At 40.4% G+C, this 13,661-nt stretch overlaps 1 long non-coding RNA gene across 3 annotated transcripts; it reads right to left on the bottom strand.

Moving 5' to 3' along the window:
• Positions 1-8,492: 8,492 nt before the first annotated feature.
• LOC116207185 lies at positions 8,493-13,236 on the bottom strand. Of its 3 annotated transcripts, none has more exons than XR_004156894.1 (5): positions 12,919-13,236; positions 11,542-12,095; positions 11,243-11,457; positions 9,727-11,128; positions 8,493-9,639 (listed from the first exon to the last, which is right to left on the bottom strand). It is a non-coding gene; the product is annotated as an uncharacterized LOC116207185 (long non-coding RNA). The 3 variants fall into 3 exon arrangements; XR_004156888.1 differs by having other exon boundaries at positions 9,727-11,457; positions 11,542-11,797; positions 11,926-12,095; XR_004156884.1 differs by having other exon boundaries at positions 9,727-11,457.
• Between the last annotated feature and the right edge of the window lie 425 nt (positions 13,237-13,661).

Raw genomic sequence — 13,661 nt, 5'->3', positions numbered from 1 at the left:
TTGAGCTTTTAAGTAGAAATGAATCCAAACTCGTATAAGCCCAATGAAAATTTAATATATTTTGATCATTCTACGGTGACTTGAGGTTCCAAGATTTGCTAGGTATGTGATCGTGACTCCTACTAGTGTTTGGGGAAGAAAATATATTTTCAAAAGAAAATAATTCTTGAAATCGATATTGATTGGTGGTTTACTGTTTGCTAAAACTATGGATCATGTGTGGACACTATTGATCTTGTGCATATGATTTGATACCAAAGATTGTGGAACTTTGTTTGTGTATGGGTACATTTGGCTATAATCTGGACTCCGCCGGTGAAGATATACGCTGAACTAAATGATTAAAATTTCTGGACTTCTTACGGGCTAGTGTGGGCGTAGCCATATGTATGTTTGTATGTGAATATTGAATTGGTGTTCCACAATTAAAATATATGTATGATTATGAAATGAGTTATTTTACCTGCACGATCTAGCTAGTATTGGTCATTATCACTTACTAGGTTCTCCCCGAACTTACTCCCAATTGTCCTTTAAGATGTTATTACAAGTTTTGAGAGTTATCAGAGTGCACAACAGAAGCAAAATGAATTTTTATGTATTTTAATTGTTAATTGTATTTACGAATTATTTATAGAAAAATAATGTATTATTATTACATATTTATATATTTATTGATTTATGGATATGTATAAAAGTTTTAAGTCCTTTGTAATTCCTCCCAATTCCTATTTTTCGAGGCCAGGAAATTGGGGCATTACAATCTGTTTACTCATTGGAAGAAGATGAAGTCCTTGATCTGCAAGACCTCATCTCACCGCCTCCATTACTTCAGAGGATCTACTTAAAAGGACGTTTACTGGCACTTCCCCATTAGATTCCCACCCTCGACAGCCTAGTGACAATACACCTGAGACAGTGCAAGCAAAAGGATGACCCACTCTCATCTCTCCAAGATATGCCCAATCTTGCCCATCTGGAGTTGCAGGAAGTTATGATTGGAAGGTGTTGGGAAGGAATGTGCTCAACCAAACAACAACGCAGCGATTAATCTTCCTCCCCTACTAGTGTAATTGAGATAGGAACTAATCAAATCAACCAACAAGCAATATAGAAAGGAACACCAAGAATTTTACGTGGAAAACCCCGATGTGGGGAAAAATCATGGGACCAACTCCGAATCAACGATCCACTATGAACGAAGGTTATACAATGTCTTTCATCAAGGGTAAACCTTTGGATCACCAAACTCAACAGAAATACTCTCTTGGATCACCCAAACACTAAATTCGTCACTCGCACCGGGTGGTTCACAAAGTCAGCGGAAACAGAACCTACAGAGCTTGAATATAAATTATGACCGTTCATAACTTAGCTCCACACGTCGTGAAGCCTCTGTCAAAATTTTGTCCCAATTGGAGTTCGTTTACCTTCCGATCGAGGTTTGATCTCCAGTTGGTAGGACTGAAATTTTGCTTTGCTGCTCTCTGTATTCTGCTGCTTTTCTGTTTTGTTCTTCTTTACAAGTCAGCCACTGTGTTGCAAAATAAACCCTAACAAAAGTGGGTCCTTGGGCCTATTAAAGCCCGATAAAAGACCAACACAATTTGAGCTCAACTTCCTCTAAATTGGAGGGATACCCAACAAACTCTCCCTCCCGACTATTTGGAGGCTTCGAGCATACCGGCTATACTTCAGCAAACATGAAGTTTCTCCCTAGCGAGAGGTTTTGTCATCATATCAGCTCCATTTTCATCAGTGTGCACTTTGTCTAGCTTCACTAGCTTGGACTCCAACACATCTCTAATCCAATGAAACTTGATATCGATATGCTTCGACCTTGAATGGAAAGTGGGATTCTTGCAAAGATGAATAGCGCTTTGACTATCACATTGTAGAACATACCTTTCTTGCTTCAAGCTCAACTCCTGCAAAAACTTTTGCAACCACAACATCTCCTTGCAACCTTCAGTCATCGCAATGTATCCGGCTTTCGTTGTAGACAAAGCGATGCACTTTTGAAGCCTTGATTGCCATGAGATAACTTCCCCTGCAAAAGTCATCAAGTATCCCAAGGTGGATTTTCGAGAATCGATATCTCCTACCATATCCGCATTCATGTAGCCCACTAACTCCGGCTTACCAGTGCCAAAGTGTAAACACACTTTGGATGTTCCTCTGAGATACCTCAAGATCCACTTAACCACATTCCAATGCTCTTTCCCCGGATTTGAGAGAAAACGACTAACCACACCAACAGAATGAGCGATATCTGGCATTGTACAGACCATGACATACATTAAACTTCCTATAGCTGATGAGTAAGGAACTTTCTTCATCTCTTTTTTCTTCTTCTCACATGTAGGACATTACTTCGAGCTAAGTTTGAAATGAAAAGCAAGTGGTGATGAAACTGGTTTAGCATTACCCATATTGAACCGATCCAAAATTTTCTCGATGTACTTCTCTTGAGAAAGCCAAATTTTTCCACTTGATCTGTCACGAGAAATATGCATCCCAAGTATATGCTTTTCTGGTCCCAAATCCTTCATGGCAAAGGACTTGTTGAGCTCTTTCTTCAACTCTACAATCTTGCTCATATCATGACCAACAAGTAACATATCATCTACATATAACAGTAAAATGATAAAATCATCATCCGAGAATTGTTTCACGAACACACAATGATCTGAAGTTGTCCGTGTGTAGCCATGGCTTAATATGAAAGAGTCAAACTTTTTGTACCATTACCGAGGTGCTTGCTTAAGCCCATACAAGTTCTTTCTCAGCCTACACACCAAATGCTCATTACCTTTAACTCGGAATCCTTCAGGTTGCTCCATATATATTTCTTCCTCCAAGTCACCATGCAGGAAAGCTGTTTTAACATCGAGCTGCTCGATCTCTAAATTCAGACTAGTTGCCAATGCGAGAACAACTCGGATAGATGACATCTTGACCACGGGCGAGAAGATCTCCTCGAAGTCAACTCATTTCTTCTGGTTGAAACCTTTCACTACCAGTCGAGCTTTGTGTCGAGGTCGTGAGTTCTCTATCTTCAACCTGTAGACCCATTTGTTCTTCAATGCCCTCTTACCTTGCGGTAGTTTCACTATGTCATACGTGTGATTTTCAGACAAGGAGTTCATCTCCTCATTCATCGCCTTCAACCAGTGTTCCTTGTGCTCATGTGCCACAGCTTCATCATAGCACTCAGGTTTTCCCTCGTCAGTCAGTAGCACATACTCATGAGGCGGATATTTTATAGAAGGTCGTCTTACTCTGTCAAATTGTCTAGGTAGATTATTTGCAGGCTCTAACTATAACTGCGAGCCTGTATCATCTGTAGTTACATCATCTACCTGAGGAATCTCACCCCCAGTCGTGGTTTCTTCATACTCACCAGATACCTCTTCCACTAGATGCTCTATATCAACCGGTACAGGAATAGAGATCTCGTGAGGACTGCCTACTCTAGTCTTCTCTAACTTTTGCAAATCCTCGATTGTCTGGTCCTCAAAGAACACAACATCCCTGTTCCTGATGATCTTCTTGCTATCAGGGTCCCAAAACCTGTACCCGAACTCTTCATGTGCATAACCTAAGAAGATGCACTGTTTTGCCTTAGCATCGAGTTTTGATATTTCATCTCGAGGAATGTGAACAAATGCCCTCCACCCGAAGACTCTGAGATGCTTGTACGATACTTCCTTGTCGGTCCACACCTGCTGGGGTACATCTCCATTAAGTGTAACTAACGGTGTAAGATTAATAAGATCAACTGTTGTCCTCATTGCCTCGCCCCAAAAAGACTTGGACAATTTCGCCTGAGAAAGCATACAACGAACTATCTCAACAATTGTGCGGTTCATCCTTTCTGCAAGCCCGTTCTGCTGTGGTGTCTTCCGTACCGTCTTCTCAAGTTTGATACCGTGAGTCCTGCAATAGTTCTCGAAAGGACCCCTGTACTCACCACCATTATCAGCTCTGACACATTTAAGCTTCATGCCCGTTTCTCTTTCCATTGCTACATGGAAGTTCTTGAAAATATCAGTCACCTGATCTTTAGTTCTCATAGGGTAAGCCCAAACCTTCCTAGAGTGATCATCTATAAAGGTCACAAAATAGAGAGCACCACCAAGAGATCTATCTGACATGAAACAAACATCAGTATGCACAAGATCAAGTATATGGTCGCATCTAGAGGGACGACTTCTAACAAAAGAAACTCTCATCTGCTTACCAGCTAAACAGTGATCACAAGTGCTCAAGTGCATACCTTTAACGGGCAAAGACTACATTCTAGCAAGAATTTGAATACCTTTCTCGCTGATATGCCCAAGTCTCCTATGCCATAGCTCGATGGGATAATCCTCAGCAACATCAACCTGACCGGAGTTGTGCCTAGCACGCAACCTATAGAGAGTGTCGATCTTCTGACCCTGTGCCACAATTAACGAACCCTTGGAGAGCTTCCATCTCCCATTGCTAAATTCGTTACTGTAGCCTTCATCATCAAGTTGACCTGTCGAGATTAGGTTAAGACGAGTTTCTGGAACATGCCTCACCTTCTTCAGAAGCAACTTGCAGCCAAGCTCGGTCTCTAGACAGACATCATCAATACCGACAATCTTGTATGACTGTCCATTCCCCATTCTCACATAACCATAGTCCCCGGTAGTGTAAGATTAGAAGAAATCCCGATGAGGAGTGACATGAAACAAGGCACCTGTATCTGCAACCCAAGTAAAGTCCTAACACGTGAAATTCACATAGGTTTCATCACAAATGATGTAGGTCTCTCTATCAGATGCCACTGCTGTAGTGCCTTCTTCCTTCTTACTCTCACCGTTGCAATTCTGATTTTTCTTCAGAGCTCTACACTCCTTTTTGTAATGTCCCTCTTTTCCAAAGTGATAGCAAGTGACCACTTTCCTCGTCTTCGACTTTGATCTACCCCTCGATTTGTCACGTGAGTTACTATGCTTGGAAGAGGAATTTTTGCTTTGACTTCTCCCCCGTTGTTCAGTAACCAAAGTTTCAAACCGAATGAAAATCCCAAAGCTTTTCTTTCTAGTCTCCTCATTAAATAAATTATTTGTCACCGTGGCCAACGATAGCTTCCCATTTGGTGCAGAATTGCTCAATGCAACCACAAGTGTGTCACAATTATTCGGTAGAGTCCCTAAAAGTAGGCAAGCCTGCAACTCATCGGGTAATATTATCTCCAAGTTTGTCAACTGGTTAACAATATCATGGAAATTACTCATGTGCACAGCCATATCACCTCCATCCTAGTAACGAAGATGGACCAACTTCTTCACGAGAAAGGCCTTATTTTGCGGAGTCTTCCTCGCGTAGTGATTTGTCAATTTATCCCACAAAGCTTTTGCATTCGTCTCCTGAGCAACATGATGATAAATACTATTGTCTATCCATTGTCGAATCAAACCAATAGTCTTCCGATTTGTGCGTTCCCAAACCTTGTCATCCTTATCTTTGGGTTTCGCGGAATCCCCTTCAATGAGATCATACAAGTCCCTGCAATATAGAAGATCCTCCATCCGAGACTTCTATATAGAGTAGTTGGTTGCATTTAACTTGAATATAGATCCTGTAAACTCCATCTCGAAAACTGTTGGGAATTGGTGTATGCCCTAGATGCAATCTATCATCAGTTTTGTAATATGATATGTATTTCATTGTAATACGAGGCATTTCTGTTATTGTGTAGATTGCGCTAAATATGATTTTACACAATAATGTCTTTGGAATAGTATGTTCAATAGGCATCAAGTGTGACTTGATTGTGAGATCCTATAATTACTGAACATTATTCCTAAATGTCCATAGTCAAAGTATTATCGTTAATTAGGACAACGATAATACGGTTAGACTAGTGTGTGTTAATTGATGACCAAGTCTCACAGGTTATGGATATGGAGATATCAAGTCACACCACATGTATACATTAAGAGTAATGTGTATTGGGCTAACCCGCCATGAGATTGCTACATGGGTTGTTACGTGACTGTCATTAGCATATCTCAAAGTGACGATAGTGTAATGGTCCTTTGACTTGAGGTCACCATGGATTCCTACATGTAATGTCATATACTTTGATACTGTCAAACGCCACCGTAACAGGCTGGTTATAAAGACAGTTATTGGGTATATCACAGACCATGGAGAGGAATGTGAGTGACCGAGATAGGATTTGTCCCTCCCACGAAACGGTAGCGATATCTCACGGCCACTTGGTGGTTAAGTCTAAAAGTGTATGCATACCCAAATGAGTCGATATAACGATATTGAACTCATTTTTTTTTATAGACTTATCCGGTAAACCAAGAAAGAGAGATATTGAGCCATACAAGGATGTCATTGACCATGCCTTGGACTCAATAGAGATATAGAGGACAATGGATTATATTACACGGTAATGTAGGTCACGAGGTTCGTCGAGAAATTGACTTTTCCAATTACTTGAGTAACAGTGATGCATTGCTAGATGCCGCTCATTGTTTGTAATATTGAAATAGAGATTTTGACATTACTGTCAACGTAATTGGGAATCTATAGGGTCACACACTACGACTAAATTGACGAGATATTTTGAAACAAATAAAATCGTTTAATAGAGATTAGATGATTTATGGTGCGATCGATTAATCAGATATTTAATGAGATTAAATTTGTCGATTAATTAGATCCAATTTATTAGATTAAATGGACCGTATTGATACACGATGCATATGGTGGCACATGACTTTTATGTGGATGAACATGTGTAAGGACACATGTCATAAGGGAACCTTAATTCCCTAAATCCTACATCGGTTGGGATTTCATTTTCACCCCTCCCAATTACTTATAAAAGGGGGCAGTAAGCATGCTTACAAGAATGCTTGTATGTGTGTGTATATGCATATACTTATATATATATATATGCGTAAGTGTGTATGCATATTATATATATATAATTTGGGTTGAATTGCAACTCAAATTAGGTCCATTAGTCTAATAAATTTCGGGTGTTGCATCGGTGTTTCCTTTGAGTATTGGCCAGTAGCACTACCGATCTCGAAAACTCGTCGACAAAGTCGGTGTGGACACCGATAGAGGCTTCACGCGTGGAACGCCCAGTGGACAATTATAAATATTCCAGGTACGCTTTTATTTACTTTTATTCTTCTAGTAGGTCTTGGGATTAGTTTCACGGGTAGGAAATTTTGAATTTCTGTTCCTTTTTCGCTTCCGTTGGCCCCGTGAAACTAGCAAAAACACCGAAAAAACTCAAACTTCTCTAACCCGAGGTTCTGATACCACTTATTGGGAAGGGATGTGCTCAACCAAACTACAACGCAGCGATTAATCTTCCTCCCCTACTAGTGTAATCGAGATAGGAACTAATCAAATCAACCAACAAGCAATATAGAAAAGAACACCAAGAATTTTACGTGGAAAATCCCGATATGGGGAAAAACCACGGGACCAACTCCGAATCAACGATCCACTATGAATGAAGGTTATACAATGTCTTTCATCAAGGGTAAACCCTTGGATCACCAAACTCAAGAGAAATACTCTCTTAGATCACTCAAACACTAAATTCGTTTCCCACACCGGGTGGTTCACAAAGTCAGCTGAAACAGAACCTACAGAACTTGAATAGAAATTCTGACCGTTCAGAACTTAGCTCCACACGTCGTGAAACTTCTGTCAAATTTTCGTCCCAATTGGAGTTCGTTTACCCTTCCGATCGAGGTTTGATCTTTAGATAGTCGGACTGAAATTCTGCTATGCTGCTCTCTGTATTCTGCTTCTTTTCTGTTCTGTTCTTCTCTACAGATCAGCCACTGTGTTGCAAAATAAATCCTAACAAAAGCGGGTCCTTGGGCCTATTAAAGCCCAATAAAAGCCCAACACAATTTGAGCCCAACTTTCTCCAAATTGGAGGGATACCCAACAGAAGGTACTGCATTTCAATGGAAAAGGTTGTAAGAACTTAAGAGGTTAGGTCTCGATGATTTCTTGCATGCGAACAGGAATAAGGGTGGAGGAAGGGGCCATGCCTTGCCTCGTCCGATTAATTATACAGCAATGTAAGTTGCTGCAGAATGTGACATCGGGATCGAGCACCTGACCAAGCTCAAGGTGTTGGAATTCTTTGACATGCGCGATGACTTGGTCAGGAAACTTAAAACTGGATGATCAAAGCGAAGTTCATTGCACCATCTCGGAGGTGGAACTGTCTCCCCATTCAGGAAACCTAGCAAGTCCTGGCTTTCAACCAAGAGACATTACTTGTGTCTCCCACAACTAGTAGTTGTTCTCAGTAAGCCTGAGAGTAACGAAATTTGCTACATTAGTAGTAGCTGGGAAAGGAAAAGCCAATTGAGTGTTCTGACTAGCCATGGGAGAGGTCTTAGAACCCTAGAGGCTCTGATACCAAATAGAAGTTTTCAGAGAGAGAGTTTGAGAGAAAAGAGTTTGAGAAGAATAAACTCACGTTATCATTAAATTACTGGTGTACATCAGTATATATACAAGTAGTGGGTATACAGGTACTGCAAGAAGAGAAAATAATGCTTACTGCCTGTTCTATTTACGTGGTCACAATAGATCTTCTCAAGTGGAAACCTAGACCGCCTATCAGATAAACAAAAAGGGTAGTTTAGAGCTTTTACTGATATGACAACTCGTAGATAACGACCCTGACATCTTATTCAATGAAATCAAATTCTTCTGCTTCAACTGCTACAGCATGCAGTTGTTCGTGTGTCCATGCCGATGATGCCACGTAAGAGAATTCAGAGATTTATTCCTCTGAGAGAAGAACACAGCAAACTGTGGATCATAGTTGTGTAGAGCCCTTGATTAGTTGCGCCCTTCAAAAGAAGCCTGTTCTTCAATGAGTCCTTTATGGAGAAACCAGAAGAGTCTATTATTGGTCTCCAAGCTGCCGTGGTCAATCCAACAGCATGACCAAGAACTTCCTCCGACAGTGTGCGAATAATCCACGACTTTACCAATTGGTCAATATATACCCAACACGTATAGTCTGGGTTCTTGACTCCTGCTCCATCCCGTTGCACCATCTTCGCAGGTGGGACGGTCTCCCCATTCAGGAAACCTAGCAAGTCCAGGCTTTCGACTAGAGACATTACATATGTCTCCCACAAGAAGTACTTGTTCTCAGTAAGCTTGAGAGTAAAGAAGTTTACTACATTAACAGTATCTGGGAAAGGAAAAGCCAATTGAGTGGTCTGACTAGCCACGGGAGATGTCTTAGAACCCTGGAGGCTCTGATACCAAATAGAAGTTTGAGAGGAATAAACTCATGTTCAAACTCATGTTATCATTAAATTACTAGTGTACATCAGTATATATACTTTCAGAAGATTCAAAAAGACTCGTCTACAAAAATCATCAGCAATAAGTTTTTTCAAAGGATATCTTCACAGCCCTTACAGCCCTATGCTGGAATTGTACTTCAACAAAATTGTAACCATACAGATTATCAGATCACAGAAGTAAAAAGTTGCATGACTTACTTTTTTACCATTCTCTGTCTGGACTCCAATCTATAATTGTGGGATCAACATCCATACTACGAATATTTTGATCGTTCATAACCTGCCAAAAAGCTATGTCCTAACCGATGCCACACAAGATATTGGTATAAACACAATTCAAATATTTTTAGGAAGAGAATTATTTTACCTCTCGAAACTCTCCCTCCGTGTATGTATTAGGCTTGTATTGCATCAAACCCCCTTCCTCTGAGCCATCAGGCATGTCATCATCTGCAGTTGATTGACTGACCCATTTGTTGATCTTCTTCCTTTTGCATCCTTTTTAAATCAGTGTTAGATTTTCAGTGTTGCCATCCTTTCCTGGGATGTCCATTGTGTGTGACCGATTTTGCTACATTTACGACATCTTTTCAATTTGTTTCTTCTTCACACCCTTTGTTATTACGACCCCGGGATCACCAACTCCAAACCGTGTCATAACATCTTCTTTCTTGCTTGTTTTAGCACGTCTCTCTTTAAGCTGGTGAGATATCCTAGAAAATGTTTCCTGCATCTCCTTGAAGCCTTCAAGAGTCGCTGCTGCTTTCTAGCAAATTTCATTAGCACATGCGCTTAGGAAAGCATACTGAGCCATGACTGCAGGGTCTCTTTCACACTGAGAATTTAGTTCCCTGGAAATGACTTCTGGCTTAGCGTGTTTGGTCCAACGCATGGCAATGCACCTGCCAGGGATTTCTTTCATTCCCGCATACTTCAAGACGACAAAAATATGACGGCATGGATACCCAGTGGACTCAAATTTTGCACAACAGCAATCCATTGTATTGTAGCCATCGTGTCGTCCCACAACATACCAGGTATGTCGATGCTCAACTTCTTGTAACCAACAAAAGATTGGCTCACTTGGGCCGTCGGAAAGCGATTTCTCCCATTTAACCACGTACATGGCCTCGTACTTCATCTCCTGGCACAGTATATTGTACGAATTTCTCGTGTACAACTTATCCGCATGAGCTTTTACACTGGCAAGTGCTCCATCGATAACCGGTTCACTGTGCAAGGTGTTGAAATCATCTAAGTATTCATTGTATCGCATCTCGGCAAGCCGTTGATCATACAACTGGATAAATCTATACAACATCAACTTTTGTTCTAGCACTCTCTTCAGTGATCTGTGCATAGATTCACAGCGTTGCGTGCTCCTGATTCCAGCAAAAAAGTGCCCCCCCCCCCCCATAAATGCCTCTGCCCACTTCTCTCTATCGTCATATAATTCATTGGCCCACCTTTTGTCCTTGACTCCATTTACCCCAACGAGTTTCCTCTAAGCTAACTCAAAGTCCTCTGGCTTTCGAAACTTGTAAACATATCAAAAAAACCACCAGCAAACTTATTGCCACCATTTTTCACCTTGATGTTTCGCATTAGATGCCAGAGGCACAACAGGTGTTTTGCTTTAGGGAGAACTTCCTTAATTGCATTTGCCATGGCATTGTTCCCGTCAGTCAACACCGACACTGGCTCTTTCCTGTTTCCCACCTCAATCACTCGCATAAGCACCCAGCTGAACTAATTCTCATCCTCATGTACTGCCAAGGCACAACCAAATATGAGCTTCTTCTGATGATGATTGATTCCGACTATAACGACAAAAAGGGCTTGTTATAAGCTTTAGACTTGTAAGTTGTGTCAAAAGCAATTACATCTCCAAATTTACATAGTTCGCACGAGATGTCCCTTTGCACCAAAACAGCTTCTCGAGCCTGCCTTCTTTGTCCCTTGTATATTCGAAAAAGAAGGATGGATCAGAAGTTTTCTTTCCATATAGATATGCCAGCACGGTTTCAGAGTCCCCATCCTTAACCTCTTCCTTATGCAGTTTTTTTTTTTTTTTGGATCTGGGATATTTCTGAAGCACCTGAAACCAATATAAAATGCAATGAGCATCATAAAGAATATTGTCCAAAAAGAATAACATTGCGAAGATATGATATTAATTCACCTGAGATGTTGGACATTCTCTTTTGCTACAAGATCATGGTTGTGTCGGGGCTCAAACTTTGACACCAAGTACCTGCCATCTTTCTTGCGCTTGAATTGAATGTGTGCCTTGCAGTTGCACCTCATTAATGGCCTCGGTGGTCTTTTTCCTGGATTGCAAGTTGAGGAATCGTGGTTCGTGTAAACCCTTTCTTATGCACACTTATCTTCTTGATGTTATAACCCTGCTAGTCTTGTTCGAACTAGCTCCTTTTTTCCTGACACCGAAAACCATCTCATGAGCATAAAAAACTTGTAAAATGCTTCAGCTCTTTCCAATGACTTGAAAGAAAAGTTCTTCAAGACTTGCTGTATGATTTCCTTGATATTATCAAATAATTTTAACCAGGACATCTCATTGCATGATTGTTGGTCGTCTTCATCTGTCCTCGCTTGTTCCTGACACGAATTATGCAGGTTGTCATCATCACCTAGGCTAACTGCGTCTTCTTCTATCATATCAATCTGTCCAATGCCGGAATTGATAGCCATTTCCTTCTTGAGCTCATCCATTATCTGCATAGAAAATTGTAGAGACATTGGGGCAATTGTTAAGACTTTAAAATTTTGGTATCTAAATACAAGGTCAGAAAATAGATACCATGACATGGAAGATTATGATCCATACTTCAAAATATATTTCCGGAAATATACGAATATATGAAATAAAAAGACTGTATATATTTATTATTAATATGAAATAATAGCTGCCTCTGAACTACCAATTGTAGCATTTGACAAATTAACAAAATTTTAACCAAACTTGACATCAGATGAAAACGCATTTTCAGCACCAAGAAAAAGGCACTATCCAAGTGAAGCTCCCACCTGTCTTGTTCCTATCCCACAGGATACAAAAAGCTAGTCCCTTGGCCTAAAAGCAGGGATAAGGTCTGTTACATTATAAGCTGCTAAAACCTTTTTTGATCTATATTTTCTACTTCCTACTACTTCTCTATACTTTTGATGTAGATATGGTTTTACAATGCTCCACAAACAAAGCTAGCGGAAGGGACACAAGAACTAGATGAAAGTTATCGGAGAATACTTAACTTTTCCTAGAGGTAGAACTGAGTTTTTTCACGGAGCTTCTAGTTATATAAAATAAATTGAGCAAGATTTTGCAATAGCTACTTGTTGCATTTTAGTGTATTTTATACAAAGTATCGCTTTCTATACAACCGACACAACATAAACTCAACTGACCTTTGGAAGATTAAACAAGCCCTCTTGATTGTCCCTAAAGTTCTTTTACACACATTAATACCAATTTGTAGTTGACACGGACATCTTCTAGAGACATGCAACAAGAAATTTAGACACAATTTTCAATTCGAACCTGTTCGTCGGTTACAATGGTACACTCCGGGCTGGAAGGCTCAGGCATGTCAGGTGAGGCCATGGCCGGGGATGGCAGAAGTGATTTGTAGCCGCAGAAGAATGCCTCCGAGGAGGTGGCGTCGAAGATTGAACAGGCTTCTAGTCCGATGGAAGAGCCGGCCAGGAAAAGGGAAGGAAGGGGCTGCTGGGCTGCTGAAATTCCCGTGAGGTTGCGACCGCCGGGAGGGAAGGGTCGTGAGGTTAGTAGCCCGGAGGGGAGGGGGAGGGGGAGGAGTCGGAGTCGGCGGGGAAGGAGTCGGCCAGGAATGTGCGGCGATCGAAGGCAGACGTGTTCAAGAGATTAATGAGATAGATTATAAATTTGACTTGAAAAAATATGTATTTTTATTGTGTAGTATGTTGAGTTAAAATCAAAATCATAATTTTAAAATTACACTAATAAATCAAACGCAGCATAATATTTTTTATTGTTTTTATTTTTGTTTTTGATGTAAACAATGGGGCAATAAACATGTAGGTGTCGATATAATTGTGTATTTTTATTTTTCTTCTCTCTTTTTTAATAAACGGTGAATTATTTGTTTAAGTGAATCGATAGATTTTGGTCCGGTGTAATATCAAACCGACTCCTACTTGTTCACGGATGTGGTTGGGCATATTCGAGAAGATTCTTGACAAAAAATATTGAAATTCAAAGATAAAAAGGGTGAATTTTTTATTAAAAAATTAAAATACGTGTAC

Source organism: Punica granatum, chromosome 1, assembly GCF_007655135.1.
Source record: "Punica granatum isolate Tunisia-2019 chromosome 1, ASM765513v2, whole genome shotgun sequence".
NCBI classification, from domain to species: domain Eukaryota; kingdom Viridiplantae; phylum Streptophyta; class Magnoliopsida; order Myrtales; family Lythraceae; genus Punica; species Punica granatum.
Note: the sequence above shows the minus strand (reverse complement) of the source record. Positions and strands in the feature narration are given on the sequence as shown.